Source organism: Muscardinus avellanarius (assembly GCF_963383645.1).
Source record: "Muscardinus avellanarius genome assembly, chromosome: X".
Classification (NCBI taxonomy): Eukaryota; Metazoa; Chordata; class Mammalia; order Rodentia; family Gliridae; genus Muscardinus; species Muscardinus avellanarius.
The window spans coordinates 109,283,783-109,304,310 of record NC_137792.1 but is presented as its reverse complement, the minus strand read 5'-3'; the positions used below and the strand labels follow the sequence as shown (position 1 = coordinate 109,304,310).

General features: G+C 38.3%; 1 protein-coding gene across 2 annotated transcripts in view; it reads right to left on the bottom strand.

The window, feature by feature from the left end:
- Positions 1–20,528, bottom strand: part of KIF4A (kinesin family member 4A) — a gene marked incomplete at both ends in the record, with an annotated part of 112,261 nt that overhangs the window by 77,250 nt on the left and 14,483 nt on the right. The gene's annotated exons all lie outside the window — the stretch shown is intronic.

Below are 20,528 nucleotides of genomic sequence, written 5' to 3'. Positions count from 1 at the left end.
TTTATCTACTCTGTTGACTAGTCATTCACCTAAAAGGTACTGTGATGAAAAAAGTGATGGCTTTGATTTTTAGTGGACACCAAAAAATGATTATAGAAGTAAAAATTATGGAAATGTGATTGTTGAGGACAAAGAGTCGTGGGTAAAAGTACTCTAGACTTTAAAAAGAAATCCCACAAATTCAGGAAAAAAAAGATAGGTAAGACCCCAAAGCCAGACAGAATGTCTACAAGCAAAAGGATAGAAGAAATTCCAAAATTAAAATTATAATATTTTTATACACAAATTTTTCAACAAAAAAAAAATTCAAAGCCGGGCATGGTGGCACACGCTTGTAATCCCTGCGCTTGGGAGGTGGAGACAGTAGGATTGTGCAAATTTGAAGCCAGCTGTGCTGATTTAAGAGACCCTGTTTCCAAATAAAAAAGTATAAAAAAATAGGTCTGGGAGTATAGCCCGGTGGTAGAAGGGTTTCCAGGAAACCCAGTACCACACACACACACAAAAAGCAAGGCAGCTGTACAGAAATTCATTTTCAAATAAATCCATACATTAAAAAAAAACAGGCATATTATGATCCTACTAATTGGGAGGCTAAGACAGGCAGATTGAAAAGTCAAGGCCAGCAGGTGGTACTTAGCAAGATCCTGTTTCAAAATAAAACAGGGCTGGGGATGGAGCTCAGAGATAAAATGCTTCTGTTTTCAATTCCCAGTAATACAAAAGAGGAAAAAAAAGGAACACAGCATTATGGGGAATTCTGTTTAATATATTTAATGTAGACTGATGACCACCATTTCTCTCTTCTCCTTACATCATTAAAATGACTGTAGGTTAGATGCCAAGTTTAGCAACTTGACAAGACCCTCAACAGTTTAGGGAGACCCGATTTCAAAATAAAAATTAAAAAGGAGCCAAGCATAGTGGAGCAGGCTTGTAATCCCAGTACTTGGGAGGCTGAGACAGGAGGATTGCAGGTTTGTGGACAGCTTCAGCAACCAAGCGAGGCCCTCCACGACCTAGTGAGATCCTGCTTCAAAATAAAATATAAAATAGGCCCTGGGGTGTAGCCCGGAGGTAGAAAGACCCTGGGTTCTATTCGCAGTGCCATATACACTCACACAAAATTAAAAGGGGCTGGGGGTGTAGTTCCTAGGTAGAAACTCTTGGGTTCAAGCACAAGAAACACACACACACAGAAATACTAATCCACAAAATCACAGAGCATAGGAGAGGTTTCAACATATTTCTAGAATACAGGTAGAGGAAGTAATAACTAATTCTGCAAGATGGATGAAGCCTTAACCTAAAGTGGTTGCAGAGAAACAATAATAACAGCTAAGTTTACATAGAGTTTACTATAATCCAGGTACTTTTCTAGGTATTTTATGCATATTGACTCATTAAACACTCACAGTAGCCCTATAGATATTCTGATTATCCCTGGGGTTATTTTTGTGTTGGTGGGTCTGGGGATGGAACCCAGGAGCATTCAACCTCCAAGCTACACCCCCTGCCCTATTTTTTATTCTTTATTTTGAAACAGGGTCTCACTAAGTTGTAGAGAGCCTCACTGAGTAGTTGAGGATGTCCACAAACCATGGTCCTCCGGTCTCAGCCTCCCTAATGCTGGAATTACAAGTGCGCACCACCACACCTGACTGATTATCCCTGTTTTGACAGGTGAGAGTTGAGGAATACAGGTTATGTAACTTGCTCCAGGTCACACATTCAAATGTAGATAGTATGGCTACAAAGTCTATGATCTTAATTTCTATCCTGTATGGAAGTGAGTTAATTTACTCACTTAGGGGCACCAAGTATCATGGAAGAAGGAAAGACTTGGGGCTGAAAAGAGATGCTTGTTAATCTAGATACAGAATCATTCATTCATTCATTTTGGCAGTAATATGTACTATACCACTGAGCTACATCCCCAGCCCTTTTGGATTTTTCTTTAGAGAATTTTCTTGCTAAATTACCTATGCTGGCCTCAAACTTGGAATCCTGCTGCCTCAGCCTCCCCAGTGCCTCGGATTACAGGCATGCACCACTGTGCCTGGCTGTATATGGAACTCTTGAACTCTCCATTCTCCTTTTCAGGGTCATGCAACCACTGTGTCCCCTATTCTCAGTCATTCTCCATCCACTTTATGGGATATTCTTTCTATATTTCCTACTAAATGTTGGTATTTTCTAAAAAGTCTTAGCATAGACACTCTCCCTACATGCTCTCATCCATGCTTAAAATTCCAATAAATACCTATACACTAATAACTCTGTAAGTCTGCAATACCAAACCAAACCTATTTGCTGATGTCCATACCTATACTTAGACTGTCTACTGAATAACTCCACTCGATATTGCACAAGAACATTGAACAAAATTTGTCTTCAATGTAAATCTATTCTACTTCCAGCACTACCCCTTTTCATTGTATTACCCTCTAACCTGACACACAGATATGCTTTAGAGAAGAAGTAAAGTCTGCTTATAACCCTGGTATTTGGGAGGCTGAAACAGTATTGAAAGTTCAAAGCCAGCCTCAGCAATTTAGTGAGACTCTGAACAACTTAACAAGGCTCACAGCAACTTAACAAGACCCTCTTTAAAAATAAAAGTAAAAGCCATGGTGGTACATACTTGTAATCCCAGTACTTGTGAAGCTGAGATAGGAGGGCCATGGTTCGAGGACAGCCTTGGCTACTTAGTGAGGCCCGTTACAAATCAGTGAGACCCTGTTTCAAAATAAAAAGAATAAAAAAATAGGGCTGGGGGTGTAGCTCAAAGGTAGAATGCCCCTGGCTTCCGTCCCCAGTATCATAAAAAATAAATATAAAAATGAAAATACAAGACATGACATTGCTGCTTTTACAAGAGGACATTCTATTTTCACAGTAATTCTCACGTCTCCATAAGCAGAGCTGTCACAAGGTGCACTTCCTTAAATTGTTTTATTATTGTCATTGTTATTTTTTCGAGTTTGAGCTGATGTATTTTATTTGTGAATAGTCTTTTACATTTTGGTATGTTGAATATGAGCATCAAAGGACCTGTAAAAGTAACCTTTTTCAATTGAATATGCACAAATAAAGTTTTAAAACAATATGCCTGACTTGGTGGTGCACACTTGTAATCTCAGCTTTTGAGAGGCTGAGACGGGAAGATCCTGGTTTGCAGACAGCCTCAGCTACTTAGTGAGACCCTTTGCAACTCAGTGAGACCCTGTTTCAAAATAAAAATAAAGAATAAAAAATAGGGCTAGGAGTGTAGCTCATCAGTAGAATTCCCCTGGGTTTTTATCCCCAGTACTGCAAAAAATAAATAAAAATAAAAATAAGACAGGGCTGGGGATGTAGCTTGAGGAGAATGCCTCTGGGTTCAATTCCTAGCACCACAGAAAAAAGAAAAGAAAAGAAGAGTATAAAGGCATCCCATGCAAAGGAACTAACATATTCCAAGGCATATGTTTGTGAGAGAAATTTATATATTCAGGAACTACATGCAGTTTAATATGAAGATCTTAAAATTATGAAATGGAGAATGACAATAGGGCCAGAGGACAGCTAGAGACAGAGCATAAAGAGTTTTATACGTCATTTCCAGTAGAACCCTGGGGCATTCTACCTCTGAACTATACCTCAACCCTATTTTTTACTCTTTATTTTGAAAAAAGGTCTCACTAAGCTGCAGAGGACTTTACTCAGTAGCTGAGGTTGGTAGTAAACCTGTGCTCCTATCTGAGCCTCCCAAGTACTGGGATTACAAGTGTGTGCCATCACTCCCAGCTCTGCTCAGGTATTTGTTATCTTATTAGGACAGTGACTTTCAAATTGCATTCCTCAGAACCTCAGAGATACTTTAGGGATTCAGAGATACTTCAGAGTTTCTGCACATATAATTTGGGTTTTGTTTTAAATATCATTTTTAGTGTGATAAATTATACATTACTTAAAATTTACCAGTTTCAGATATTACTTAGCTTACCATGGGGTCATATCATGTTAAGATTCACTGTAAATTGAAAATATTGCAATTTGAAAATGCGTTAAATACAACTAAGCTGCCAAACAGCATAATAGCTTTATCAACACAGTACATTGTGGAGTCTCAGTTGTTTTCCCTTGCAAACAAGTAGCTGATTGAGAGCTGCAGCTCACTGCTGCTGCTCAGCATCAGGAGAGTATCATACTGCCTATCTGTTACTAGCCAGGGGTAAGATCAAAATTCAAAATTCAAAGTATGGTTTATATTGAATGCATATCACATAACAGCATTAACTTAAAAATCATAAGTAGAACCATCATAAGGAAGAGTGGTAAGAACATTCATATTATTGTGAGAGAGCCTATGACTACTATTTAAAATTATTTTAACTAGTTTAACCAGGCATGGTAATGCATGCCTGTAATCCTAGAGCTTGGGAGGTTGAGACAGGAGGGTCACAGATTCAAGAATAGTCTTAGCAGCTTAGCAAGACTCTGTTTCAAAATCAAAACAAGGCAGGTGTGTGTCTTGGAGGTAGAATGCCCCTGGGTTCAACCCCAGTACCACACATAAAAATGTATTTGTATAGACAGAGATACTATCTGGAGATATGGTCTAGGGATTTGAAGAAAAAGGAAAATTACTTTCCTTACACTGTACTTTTTTTGTGGTACTGGGATTGAATCCAGGGATACTCTACCTCTCAGGTATACTCCCAGTACTATTTTATTTTATATTTTGAAACAGGGTCTCGCTAACTTGCAGAAAGCCTTGCTAAGTTGCTGAGGCTGGCCTTGAAACTTTGACTCTCCTGTCTCAGTCTCCCAAGTACTGGGATTATAGGCATGTGCCACCACACCCAGGTATCTTATCAAGGAAAATTTTGATATCCAAGATGCATACATCATATAGTACTTAAAACTATTCTATGATATATGTATAAATCTGTTTTCCAAACAATAAAAGACAGATAAAATTTAAAAAAAGAAATTGTGATCATAAAATAACTATATATCATCCAAGTGTGGTAGCAGGTTTGAAGAAAGAGTGGCTAGAAAGATCTCCCATTCTATAGGCTCTCTCTTTATACTCTTGATAATTTCCTTTGTTGTACAGAAGCTTTTTAATTTAATGTCATCCTATTTACTAAGTCTCATTTTAACTTCCTGAGGTTTTGGTGTCTTATTGAGGAAACAGTGTTAGGGGATGTGAAGTGATAAGGACTCTCATACATTGGAATATACACTGAAAACTAGAGTATAGGTACCCAATGACCTAGCAATTCTACTTCTGGGCATATACCATAGAAAATTCATATTATATATGCATCAGGATACATGAAACAGGTTTATACTATCACTGTTGATGATAGCCCCAAACTAGAAACAAATTAAATATATATCAATAGTAGGAAGAATAAACAGTGGCCTAGTCATATGATGGAACACTGTACAGAAATGAACTACAGCTATATACAACAGAGGAATCTCTCAAAAACAGTGTTGAGTTGAAGATGCAAGACACAACAGATTATATACACAATAATTCTGTCTGTATAAAGTATAAACATAAACAAAATTGAATAAGATATATATGCAGGGAGTACTGCTATAAAGAAAAGCAAGGGTGCCACTATCACAAACATCACCTGGAGAGGGAAGGAAAGGATCATAACATGAGAGGGGTGCACATGGGTGATGGAAGTGTTTTGTATGTCAATCTATGTGGTAGTTGCATAGGTGTTCAAGTTACTTTTTTTTGATACTGGAGAGTGTACCCAGGAACTCTACCACTGAACCACATCCCCAGTGCTTTTTGTTTGTTTGTTTTGTCCTGGTTTTTTGTTTTTTTGTTTTGTTGGTACTGGGGTTCCTGGAAACCCTTCTGCCTCTGGGCTACACTCCCAGACCTACTTTTATATTTTTATTTGGAAACAGGGTCTCTTAAGCCTGCAAGGCTGGCTTCAAACCTGTGTGATCCTCCTGTCTCTGCCTCCCAAGCATGGGCATTACAAGCATGCGCCACCACGCCCGGCTAGTGCTTTATATTTTTATTTTGAAACAGGGTTTTGCTAAGTTGATGGGGCTGGCCGTGAACCTGCAATCCTCTTATTCAGCCTCCAAATTACCAGGGTTACAGGGATGCACCAATACACCAAGCTTTGAAATTATTATTATGGGTTTTTTTTTGGGGGGGGTTGTACTGGGGATGAAACCCTTCTACCCCTGGGCTACACTCCCAGACCTATTTTATATTTTTATTTGGAAACAGGGTCTCTTAAGCCAGGGAGGCTGGCTTTGAACCTGCATGATCCTCCTGTCTCTGCCTCCCAAGTGCGTGCGCCACTACACACAGCTTTGTAATTATTTTTTAACTATATACATGATTTATGTATGTTATATCTTATTAAAGAAATGTAACTAAAAGTGAATCACAAGTGTCACTAAGCAATGTGAAGTTTTGTGAGGAGCTTGACTCTAAAGGTAGCAGTTACAGAAAGAATCTGGATCAAAGGAATTTGAGTGCATATGTTCAACAAAAATACCTGTACAAAAATATTCAGAGCAGAGCTATTCATAAGTATGATTCATAACAGGCCCAAAATGAAAATTACCCAAATGCCCATCCAACGACAGAAAGGATAAACTATGTTGTATTCTTCAGTGAATACTATATAAAATGAATGAACTACAACTACATGCAATATTATGGAACAATCTCCTAAGTATAATGTCAAATCAGAGTTACCACATTTAACAAAAAATACAGGATATCCAGTTACACTTGAGTTTCAGGGAAATGAAGAGTCATTTTTAATATAAGTATGTCCCATGCAAAATGATTTGTCATTTATCTGAAATTCAATTTAGCCTGGGCTTCCTTTATTTTCTTTGGCAACCTTGTATTGAGTGAAAGATGTCGGACTCAAAGAAGTCCATATTATAAAACTAACCTAGGACTAGAAGTCTAGAGAGTCATTACCCTTCATGGTGACAGAGGGCACAAGTGGCACTTCTTGGGTGCCTATAATATTATTTCTTCATCTGGATGCTATTTATATGAGTGTATTTCAGTTTGTGAACATTCATTAAACTATACAATTATGCTTTGGGCACTTTTATGTATGTATAGTTCACTTCAATTGAATAACCTATTATCCATCTATAATTTATTTATAATCTATGTGGCACTGGCTTAAATATGTTTTATATTAAAAATAGCAATGGCTGGGTGTAAGGGCGCACACTTGTAATCCCAGTAATCGGGAGACTGAGATAGAAGGATCACAGGTTTGAGGCCAGCCTCAGCTACTTAGTGAGGCCCTTCGTAGCTTTGTGAGACCCCATTTCAAAATACAGAATAAAAAATAGGGCTGGAGGTGTAGCTAAAAGGGAGAATACCCCTGGGTTCAATCCCCAGTACTACAAAAAATTAAATATAATAAAAAACAGCAACAAAAATAGGGATAAAATTAATAGGAAATGTATAGCACCCATACTGACTGAAGGGAGATACTTTATAAAGATGATTTCATCAGTAATACAAATAGTCTAGAAATATAAAGTATACACAACTTCACTAATAATGACAGAAATGAAAATAAGATACCATTTTCCACCTATACAACTGGTACTAATACTTAGTAGAAAAGTTAGAATAACCTCATGTCATACCTTCTTGGGAGTTTTGCAGCATCTATTTTATTTTATATTTTTTTTTAATTTTGCAGTACTGGGGATGGAATCCAAGGTCATTCTAATTCTGATCTACACTCACATTCCTATTTTTAGTCTTTATTTTGAAACAGGGTCTCACTGAAGCTGCCTGCGAACCACGATCCTCTGGTTTCAGCCTCCCAAATGCTGGGATTACAAGTGTGTGCCACCATACCTGGCTACAGCATCTATTTTGAAATCTACATGGATTTGGGAAAATAAGTTGAAGATATTACAGATTCCCTTATTCCCAAATCTAATTCATCGACTGGTCTTGAGCTAAGCAGGTTCTGGGACCAGCCAAGAAAATAAGGATGTAGGATGGGTCTGAGACCTGGGAGTAAGGGGGGACGCAGGACTTTTCATCCTTGAGGGATGCCAAACTGACAAGCTGCCTCCTGCCATTGTACTGCCTCATAGACAGAAACCACTCTGCCTTTCCTGCTCACTTGGCTGTTATGGCTTCAACAGCACCAGCAGGCCTCAGTGAGCAAACAAAGAAAAATAAAGATACATTTAAGGGAACCAAGAAGACCAAGTAAGATACTTTGTTAAAATAGAGCTACAGTTGAAGGAAATACAACTTGCACTTAAAAGAGACTTTCTGTAACTAAAAAATTAGATACCATTTACCAACACTAATAGTACTTATCAATACAGAAAAAACAACAAAGCCATTCCAATTTTGGTTCTCTAGACATTACTATTCTGTCTCTTCATGACTCTTTACCATTGACCTTAATTCAAAAAAGATTCCCATGAAGGAAAACAATTTTAGAAGCCAAGGGTTTAGCTGGGTGTGGTGGCACATACTTGTCATCTCAGTACATGGAAGGATGAGACAGGATGATTACAGGTCCGAGGACAGTCTCAGCAAGTTTGCAAGGCTCTTGGAAATTTAGTGAGACCTTGTTGCCAAATAAAAAATAAAATAGAGCTGGAAGTGTAGCCCAGAGGTAGAATACCCCTGGGATCAATCCCCAGTACCACAACAACAAAATAGCAGCAGCCCAGGGTTTATCCTTCAACAGCTTTCTTCTTGCTAATAAATTTTTAAAATAAACTAAACTAAACTAAAACCAGACAAGGAGAGCACATATATAAAAGTTATAGGCCACTGTCTCATAGGAACAGATTTTTAACGTTTTAAATCAATAACGAATATATAAAATACAGCAGTATATAATTCTTGGTCAATTCAAGAAATGATAGAAATTTTATTTGTACAATTCAGACCATCAATATATTAAAAGAGAAAAACCTATGTGATCAATCCCAATCAATGATAGAATTCAACACTCATTTCTTATTTTAAATAATGTAATTCTTAGACTGGGGGTGTAGCTCAGTGGTAGAATGCTTGCCCAGTATGCACTAGGCCCTAAGTTTAATTCCCAACACTGGAAAGAAAGTAATTCTTGGGCTGGGAGTGTAGCTCATTGGTAGAATACTTGCTTAGCATGCATGAAACTTTGGGTTAGAATTTCAGCAGCACATACAAAAAGTGTAATTTGAAAACTAGTAATAAAATGGCTACTTCCTTAGCTTGATAAAGGTTATCTGCCAGAAATGTACAGTACACAGACAAAGATGAAACACTGGAGAATTTCTATTCAGAATTTAAAAAAATAAAAATGTCTATCTCTGGTATTACTCAAAATTATACTGACCAAAGAAAAGAAGTGAGGTATAAATATTGGAAAGGAAGAAACTAAAGTCTATGTGAAAATAACGTGAGTAGGCCAGGATTGGGCCTGCAATGTGGCAAGGTCAGTGCTGGGGCCTTTGCGGCCAGGATCAGAGCCTGCCATGTGGCGAGGCTGTGCCGGGGCCAGCGAGGCCAGGATCGGAGCCCGCCATGTGGAGAGGCTGGTGCCAGGGCCTCCAAGGCTGGGATCAGAGCCTGTGCAGGCAGTGAGGCTGGTGCTGGAGCCAGCAAGACTGGGATTAGAGCCTGCCCTGCGGCAAAGCCGGTGCCAGGACCTCGGAGTTCAGGATCGGAGCTTGCAACGCAGCAAGGCCATTGCCTGGGCCTCCAAGGCTGGGATCAAAGCCTACCTTGTGGTGAGGCCAGTACTGGGGCTTCCAAGATTGGGATCAGAGCCTGCCTTGTGGTGAGGCTGGTGCTGGGGCCTCTGAGGCCAGGATAGGAAAATGCTGGGTGGCGAGGCTGTTGCCAAAGCCTGCAAGGCCAGGATCCAAGCCTGCCATGCAGTGAGGCCAGTTTCAGGGCCAGTGAGTTCGGGATTGGAGTTTTCAGTGTGGTGAGGCCAGTGGTGGGACCTGTGAGACCAGAATAGGAGCCTGCCATACAGCAAGGCCGGGATCAGAGCCTGGCATGAGGCGAGGCAGGTGCTGGGGCCTTTGCAGCCAGGATCGGAGCCTGCCGTGTGGCGAGGCCGGTGCTGGGGCCAGAGAGGCCAGGATTGGAACTCGCTGTGTGGCAAGGCCAGTGCCAGGGCCTTCGAGAGTGAGATCAGAGCCTGCAATGTGGCATCCACAGGGGAATATCACAGAAAATAAAAAATCAGATGCTTTCCCTAATATGCAAAAACTAGGAAGAAATGGGTAATATGAGGAAATCTAGTTGAAGGAAGGGCCCTACGGAGGAGCAATTAAGGTGACCTATCTAAGGGGACAGGAGGGAGGAAGATGGAATCTCTTTAAAGCACATGATGTACTTAAATATATCAAAGTCAATCACTAAATTGAGCATGGGATTGAGGGAGGAGGAGGGAATGGGATGGGGATTGGATAAAGACTAATTGGGTGATGTGTGCTTGTATATCCTCACAAGTCTTGTATTCCATTGAGATGTTTGACTACAATGGAACAATAAAAATATATTTAAAAAAAACAGAAAAAAAAGAAAATAACAGGAGTAGACATGTCAAAATCCATGAAACTCAAATTGAAACTGTACTTGGGAGGCTGAGACAGGAGGATTACAGGTTTGCAGCCAGCCTCAGCAACTTATTGAGGCCCTCTGCAGTTTAGTAAGCCTGTTTCAAAATGAAAAATAAAATAGGACTGAAGGTGTTGTTCAGAGGCAGAATGACCGTGGGTTCTATCCCCAGTAATACACACACACACACAGACACACACACACACACACACACACACACACACACACACACACAATGAGAAAATATGAAAACTTTTTTAAAAAGTAACACTTTTCCTAGACAGGAATAGAAACAGATTCTAAAAATAGAAAGAAAAACTACAATATTCTGGAATAAACATAACAAAATAAGTGGTGTAAAAATTATATTAAGAAAACTACAAGCCGGGTGTGGTGGCACACGCTTGTAATCCCCACGCTTGGGAGGCTGAGACAGGAGGATCGCATGGGTTTAAACCCAGCCTCAGCTAGTTAGTGAGGCTTTCAGCAACTTAGTGAGACCCTGTTTCCAAATAAAATATAAAAAAGGTCTGGGAGTATAGCCCGGAGGTAGAAAGCTTCTGGGTTCCACTCCCAGTACCACCAAAACAAAACAAACAAACAAAAAAAAACTACAAACTAAATGACAAAAGAAGACAAATAAATGCTGAGATCATGCTCCTAAATCAAATGCCTAACTATTCCTTAAATTAATTTCTTGAATTCAGTGCTCAATAAAAATAAAATATTTTTCTTAGTACTTGACTAAAATTCATCTGGGAAAGAAAATTCTGAAAAAAGTGAAAGAGACTTGCTTTCAGATAGTAAAACATTATAAACCACATTTATTAAAAGGTCTAAAAACAAACAAATTGTCTAACAGGGCAGAATAGAATCTAGAAATAGATCCCACATACTTATGGTCAACAGAGTATACCAAGATAATAGTCTATTTGGTAGGTAAAGGAGCTTCTTTTCATTTTTGTACTGAAGATTGAATCTAGGATCTTGTGCCTGATAGTAAAGTGCTCTACCACTAAGGCACATCGCTGGCCCAAGGAACTTTTTAACAAATGGAGCTAGAAAATCTGGATGTCCATGTGAGGGTGTTAGGAATGATCCTTGGCCCTTACCTCACTTTATAACCAAACACTAAGACAGATTATAGAACGATCATATAAGCTAACACTAGAAAGATTTAAGTAGAACATGTAAGAGTATACTTTCATAACTTTAGGATAAGCAGAGATTTCTTGGACAGGACACCAACAACACTAAGCATTAAAGAAAAACTTGATAAATTGGACTTCATCAAGCTGGGCATGGTGATGCACACTTGTAATCACAGTGCTTGGGAGGCTGAAACAGGAGGATCACAGGTTGGTAGCCAGCCTCAACTACTTAGTGAGGCCCATCCGCAACTTAGTGAGACCCTGTCTCAAAATAAGAATAAAAGATAGGGCTGGGGATGTAGCTTGGAGTTAGATGCCCCTGGCTTCAATCTCCAGTACAACAAAACACACACAAAAAAAATACCAAACTGGACCTGATCAAAATTAAAATTTTGCTCATCAAAAAACACCACTAAAAAGACAGACAAGGCCAGGCAGAAGTGGTGGTGTAAACCTGTAATGCTAGTATTTGGGAGGCTGAGATAGCAGGATTGCAGATTTAAGTTTAGTCTTAGCAACTTAGTGAGATCCAGTTTCAAAATAAAAAAGGGCTTGAGGGTATAACTTAAAAGGTAAAAGACCCCTGCATTCAATATCCAGTATTAAAAATAAAAGCTAGGCATGGTGGCACACTGCCAGACATGGTGGCACACTTTTGTAATCCCAATACTTGGGAGGCTGAGCCAGGAGGATTGCAGGTTTGCAGCCAGCCTCAGCAACTTAGTAAGGCCCTCCACAACTTAGTGAGACCCTATTTCAAACTAAAAGAAAATAATTAAAAAGACAGAGCTGGGGTCATAGCTCAGAAGTAGAATGCCCTTGGTTTTAATTCCCAGTACCACAAAAAATAAGATGATCAAGCCAGACATGGTGACACATGCTTGTAATTCTAATACTTGGCAGGTTGGGACAGGAAGATAGCAGGTTCGAGGACAACCTCAGCAACTTAATGAGCCCCTCAGCAACTTATAAATACCTGTAACTAGAAGCTCAAATATATAAAGAACTCCTACAAATCATCGGCACAAAGATGAGCAAAAGACTTAAGCAAACACATTTTTAAAAAGACATATTAATAACCAGTATGTTAAAAGACACTCAACAATCATATTGGAGATCCAAATTAAAACAAAAATGATATATTATTTGACATCCACTAGAATTTCTAAGAGAATATCTTTTTTTATGAAGATGTAGAAAATTTGAACTCGCATACACTGCCAGGGTGTTAAATAATACAAACCAGGTTGGAAATGATGCCAGTCACTTTTTTTTTTTTTTTTTGCAGTACTGCGGATGGAACCTAGGGGTATTCTACCTCTGAGCTACTCCCCAGCCCCATTTTTATTCTTTATTTTGAAACAGGATCTCACTGAGTTGCAAAGGGCCTCACGAAGTAGCTGAGGCTGTCTGTGTGCCACGATCCTCTTATCTCAGCCTCACGAATGCTGGGATTACAAGTGTGCACCCCCACACCTAGTTAGTCACTTTCTTATAAACCTACATTTACCCTCTGCTATTCTAAGTACATAGCCAAGAGAAATTAAAACATGTTCACAAAAGACTTATACATAGGACAGCCTCATTCATAATATTTAAAAACTGAAAATAACCCAATTTCTCAAGAGGAAAATAGAATAATTGGCATATTAATAGAATGAAAAATTATTCATTTATACAGAGGACTAAATCTCTAATCAAAGCCAAAACATGAATAAATTTCAACCAATCATTATATTGGGAAATTGTTGCATGTCTCTAATGCCAGCTATTCAGGAGGCTAAGGGCAGGAGGATCAAACAGTCAAGGCCAGTCAGGGCAACTTAGTGAGACCATGTCACAAAATAAACAAATGAAAAAAAGTACAGATGTATCTCAGTGGAAGAGTTCCCCTGGTTTCAGTTCCCAGTAAGCAAAAAAAAAATATATATATATATATATATATAAACTAGGGGTGGTGCCGCACATGCTTGTTATCTCAGTACTTAAGAGGCTGAGATAGGAGGATTGCAGGTTCAAGGCCTGCCTCAGCTACTTAATGAGACCCTCTGCAACTTAGACCCTGTTCAAAATAAAAAACAAAATAGGGCTGGGGTGTAGCTCAGAGGTAGAATGCCCCGGAGTTCAATCCCCAGCACATACAAAAAATATGAAGCCATGTTTGGTGGCTCACACCTGTAACCCCAGTACTTGGAAACCTGAGACAGGAGGATCACAGGTGTGTTGCCAGCTTCAGCTACTTAATGAGGCCCCTCCGCAACTTAGTGAGATTCTGTTTCAAAATAACAAATAAAAGCCAGGCATGTGGTAGCAAGGAGGCCCTTTGCAACTTAGTGAGACCCTGTTTCCAAATAAAGAATAATAAACAGGGCTGGGAATGTATCTCAGAGGTAGAATGCCCCCTGGGTTCCATCCCCAGTACTGCAAATTAATAATAATAATAATAATAATAATAATAATAATAATAATAATATGGCTGGAGTGTATCTCAGAGGTAGAATGCCCCTGTACTCAATCTCCAATACCACACAATAAAAATATTATGTTAGACTAAGGATATAGCTCAGTGGTAAAAAGCTAGTGCAGCATGCATGAAGCTCTGGGTTAAATTCCTAGCACTGTAAACAAAATAAAAAATCATACTGAGCAAAAGAAGTGAGGCACACATACACACAAAAATTAGTATCTAATTCTATTCATATGAAGACTAAGAATGTGCAAGGTTAATCTATGGTAATAGAAGTCAAAGTAATTTCTTGGAGTAGAAGAGAAAGATGGATTGACTGAAAAGGAGTACAAGGGAACTTTCTGAGGGAGAAGAAAATGTTTAATATGTTTTAGGTGGTAAGTACACGAATATATGTAATTATCAAAACTTTATGAACTGAGCATTTAAAATATGAGCAATTGCCGGGCGTGGTGGCTCATGCTTGTAATCCCCGCGCTTGGGAGGCTGAGACAGGAGGATCACACAGGTTCAAAGCCAGCCTCAGCTACTTAGTGAGGCTCTCAGCTACTTAGTGAGACCCTGTTTCCAAATAAAATATAAAATGGATCTGGGAGTATAGCCCGGAGTTAGAAAGCCTCTGGGTTCCACCCCCAGTACCACCAAAAAATAAATAAAATAAAATAAAATATGAGCAATTGATTGATTGATTGATTGTGGTACTGATGACTGAACCCAGGGGCATTCTATTTTCAAACTATGCTCCCAGCCCTATTTTTTTATTTATTTATTTTTTTGGTACTTGAGATTGAATCTAGGGACATTCTACCTCTGAGCTACATCCTAAGCCCTATTTTTATCCCTTATTTTGAAGCAGGGTCTCACTAAGTTGCAGAGGGCCTCACAAGTTACTGAGGCTGGCTACAAAACTGCAATCCTCCAGTCTCAGTCTCCCAAGTAATGGGATTACAAGCGTATGCCACCACAACCAGCATGCATTGTATCTTATACATTTTACTTCAAAATATATTTTAAATGTTACTATATGAAGTACTGAATATGTTATGGCTTGATTGTGGCAATCATTCCATAGTAAAGACATATTAAAACACTACAGCTGGAATAAAATAAAATTAATTAAAAAACTCCACAGCTGGATATGGTGGCAGCACACACCTGAAATCCCAGTAATTGGGAGGGTGAGATAGGATTGCAGGTTTGAGGACAACCTTATCAATTTAGTCTCCCTAGACACCCTCAGCATCTTAGTGAGACCCTGTTTCAAAATTTAAAAAAAGGGCTGGGTTATCAACATTGTATACATAGGTGAGAATACCAATGTCTTTTTTTTGGAGGGGTGTCTGGGGGTAGAACCCAGGGGCATTCGACCTCCGAGCTATACCTCCTGCCCTATTTTTTATTCTTTATTTTGAAACCAGGTCTCACTGAGTTGCAGAGGGCCTCACTAAGTAGCTGAGGCTGTCCGTGAACTGCGATCCTCTGGTCTCAGCCTACTGAATGCTGGGATTACAAAGGTGCGTCACCACGCCTGGCTTAGAATACCAATGTCAAGCTAGTACCCTGTATGGGGAAGGGGAGAGGAGTAGGGAGGGAGCTGGAAGAATGCCAACCTAGTGCTCTGTGCATGTATTTCACTATCACTACAAACTGCATTATAATGTAAGACTATAATGTACCACTAAAAGTATAAAAAAAAAGGCCAGGATTGTAGCTCAGGGGTAAAATGCTCCTAAATTCAGTCTCATTACCGAAAGATATTTAAAGGCATATATCAAAACTATATTACTCTATGTACACATACACACATGTAGAGAAAAATATCTGGCAAAGATAATGCATCAAACTTAACAACCATGGTTAAAGAAGAGCCTAAGCAAGAGCTGATAAGGAAGATCAGGGGAATAAGGTATCCACGGGGGCTTTATAATGTTCTCATATTTCTGGACATCTAGAAAGCAATATGTATGTGCAGGGCTTTGTGGATGGTCAGGAAAGACCTAAAAAGATCTAAATCTTGCACCTCTGGCTAACTCTGAGATTCTGCTCAAGCAGTGAATGAATGTTAAGGCAGGGCTATAAAGTGCCGGAGTGTTGAAAGCATGCCCAAACAGATATAGAAAGTCCTAGGCAAATGGTGAAAGATTATAGGCTCAAGGCATTAAGGAAATCTATGGCCAGTCATTAGCTAACCATGAAACTAAGAAGACACTTCTGTGGTGTCAAGGTACAGGGAATACAGTGTATACAGAATTAGTCCAGGAAAGTTACCAAACAAAGAAAAACAAGTTAGGTTTATCTTAGGAATACAAAGTTGATTTAACATAAAAAAGTCAATTAATGCAGTACAGCTTACCAACAGAATAAAAGTAAAAAATAACATGATCATGTTAATAGATAATGAAAAGGCATTTGATAAAAATGTTTTCCCTTTGAGATTATAACAATACTTACTCATCACTTCTGTTCAACATTGTACTGGAGATTCTAGCCAACAGACAAGAAAAAGAAATAAAAGCAACTAAACTAAAGAGGAAAAGCTAAAACTATTTCTATCAACAAATGACACAGGCCAGGTGTGGTGGTGTACACTTGTAATCCCAGCGCTTGGGAGGCTGAGACAGGAGGATTGCACAGGTTCGAAGCCAGCCTCAGCTACTTAGTGAGGCTCTCAGCAACTTAGCGAGACCCTGTTTCCAAAAAAATATATATAAAATAGGTCTGGGAGTATAGCCCAGAGGTAGAAAGCCCCTGAGTTTCATCCCCAGTACTACCAAAAAAACAAAAATAGGTCTGGGAGTATAGATCAGAGGTACAAAAGCCCCTGGGTTCCACTCCCATACCACAAATAAAAAATAAATAACATGATCTTATATAGAGAAATCCATTAAAAACCTATTAAAATTATATGAATTAAGAAACAAGTTCTATAATTTTGCAGATATAAAATCAATATACAAAACTTAATAATTTGAGCCAGGTGTGGTGGCGCACGCTTGTAATCCCCACACTTGAGAGGCTGAGACAGGAGGATCACACAGGTTCAAAGCCAGCCTCAGCTACTTAGTGAGGCTCTCAGCAACTTAGTGAGACCCTGTTTCTGAATGAAGTATAAAAAATAGGTCTGGGAGTATAGCCCGGAGGTAGAAAAGCCCCGGGGTTCCACACCTAGTACCAAAAATATAAATAAATAAAATAAAAGACTTAATAATTTGAAAATGAAGTTAAGAAAACAAATCCATTTATAATATTACTAAAACTAAAATTTAACACTAGTATAATAGTATAACTAAATTTTACACTGTAAATCTTTAAATTACTATAAAATATTAAATAAGACAAATAAAAAGAAAGACAATGTTCATGTACTGAAAGACAATATTGATCTGAATGCCATTTTAATATGTTCCACATAGAAATTTAAAAATTTAAAATTAATAGAATTTAGATATAAAAAATTAAAATTCTTAAGCTATCCCTATCAAAAAAGATGACAATAATTCCCTAGTGGATCTACACATTCAATACAATCCCTATGAAAAGCAAGATGGCTTCTTTGCAGAAAAACTACCAAGTTGCTTCTAACATTCATATGGAAATGCAAGAGACCCAGAAAGGAAATATAATCTTGAAAAAGAACAAAGTTGAAGGATTCACACTCTCAATTTCAAAATTTACTACAAAGCTAGAGTATTCAAGATAGTGGGGTACTAGCATAAGGATAGATATAAATATAAATCAATAGAATAAGTCTAGTTGTTTCTTGACAAAGAGGCCAAGAAAATCCAATGGGGAAAGATAGGCTTTTTGATAAATGATGCTGCGATAATTGGGTATCCACATGTTAAAGTTTGAAGGTAGGCAATTACTTCACACCATATTTTTCTATATTTTGAACACACAAAATTATAGCACACACACAAAACTTTAAACTGGATCAAAGACCTAAATGTGAAAATAATGGGACTTTTTTCCAAAGAAGATATACAAATTGCCAATAAGTACATGAAACAATGCTCAACATCATTAGCCATAAGTAAAACATTAATGAACACCACAAAAGTGAGAACATAGAGAAATTAGAACCCTCATATATTGCTGATGAGAATGTACAATGGTCAAGTTGCTCAGGAAAACAGATTGGCAGTTCTTCAACAAGATAAGCATGAAGTTACCATATGATCCAGCAATTCCATTCTTAGATATATGGCCAAAAATTGAAAACATACATCCACAAAAACTTGTGCAAAAATGTTCATACTTTGGTTATTACACTATTGGTATTAAAATTGACTACTGTTTGGCAATAAAACAAATGAAGTATTGACACATGTATGACATGAATGAATCTTGAAAACATTATGCTATGTGAAAATAGTCAGTGGCAAAACACAACATCTTGTCTGATTCATTTTCTATGACATGTCAACAAAAGGCAAATCTATAGAGACAGAGGGTTAGTTATTGCCAGGAATGTGAGGTACTGACATTAGTAGGAAACAAAGACTGATTGCCAATGGGAATGGGTTTTGGGGGGAGGTAATGAAAACATGCCAAAATTATTGGGTGATGGTTACATAAATCCCTGTGAACATATAAAAATCAATGAATTGTATAATTTCAAAAGGGTGAATTTTATGATATGCTAATTATTATTTTTAGTAAAACAGAGTTTTACTTAAAATAATGGACCCAGCAAGTCCACTCCTAGGTATATACTCAAGAGAAATTAAAGCATTTGTCCACATGAAAACTTGGATACAACTGATGGACAAACAAAATGTGGTATATCCATACAACTGAGTATTATTCAGCAATAAAAAAGATGTACCTGTAATCTCAGCTACTTAGGAAGCTGAGGCAGGAGGATCACAAGTTTGAGGCCAGCATAGGCAACATTTTGAGACCCTGTCCCCCCCAATTTTTTTTACAAAAGGACTGGGGAAGCTGAGCATGGTGGTGGAGGCTTGTAATCCCAGTACTTGGGAGGCTGAGACAAGAGGATCACAGCTTGGCAGCTAGCCTTACTAACTTATTGAGGCCCTCTGCAACTTAGTGAGACCCTATTTCAAAATTAAAAAAAAACAGGGCTGAAGTTGTAGCTCAGAGGTAGAATATCCATGGGTTCCATCCCTAGTATCACAAAAAAATAAAAATAAAAGTAAAAATAGCGAGGCATGGTGGCACACGCTTGTAATCCCCATGCTTGGGAGGCTGAGACAGGAGGATCTTACAGGTTCGAAGCCAGCCTCAGCTACTTAGTGAAACCCTGTTTCCAAATAAAGTATAAAATAGGTCTGGGGAGTATACTTCAGAGGTAGAAAAGCCCCTGGATGCACCCCCAGTACCACAAGTAAAAATAAATAAAAATATAAAAAACACTGGGATTATAGTTCATTGATAAAGTGCCTTTGGGTTCAATCTCCAGTAATGGAGGAGTGAGGTACTGATATATGCTACAATAATGAATGAACCTTGCAAACCCTCTGCTAAGTGAAAGAAGTCAGCCACAAAGAACAGATACATGATTACATTTATATGAAGTATAGGTTAGTGGTTGCCTAGGGCTAGGGAAAGAGGTGGAAATGGGGAATCAGTGCCAATGGGTATGGTATTCCTTTTGGGAGTTATATGTTTTAAAATTAGATTTTGGTGATAGCTGCACAATTCTGAATGTCCTAAAGTCCATTGATGGTTACATTTAAGTGGTTGAATTTTATAGTATGTGGATTATATCAATAAAGCTATTAAATAAAATAACTGCAAACCATATACTCAAAAGATAGAGAAGGTATAAGAACCTTTAGAAATTGTATTAAGAAGTCTAAATCTCAAAGTGCAAATACAGAACAAAAAGGGCACTTTAAAATACATTCAGAACAAAAAGCTGAATGAGGAAGTAATAGGTCTTTGCCCTGTGCCAGCGGTATAATAATGATAAATGATAGAGAGGTAAAATCCTTCAATTACTATTTTTGCTCCTGCCTTTCTGCTTCCCAAGAGGGAACTGAAGCCCAGTATGAGTAAAGAGGTAGTAAGAACCAACTACTTTAATAAGAGTTCAAATATCTTAGACCAGATGAATTATGGCCGAGGGAACTGAGAGTAATTTCAAATAAGACCACTAAAGCTATGTCAATGATATTTGCAGAATCACAGAGGAAGATGTTCCAGAAGACTGGGCGATGTAATTTCAATTTAAAAATAAAGGGGTAAAAGTTAATTCCATAAATTACAGACCAGTGAGTCTGATGTAAGTCTCAAATGGATTATTACAAGGACAGCTTGCAAGAACCTAGATATG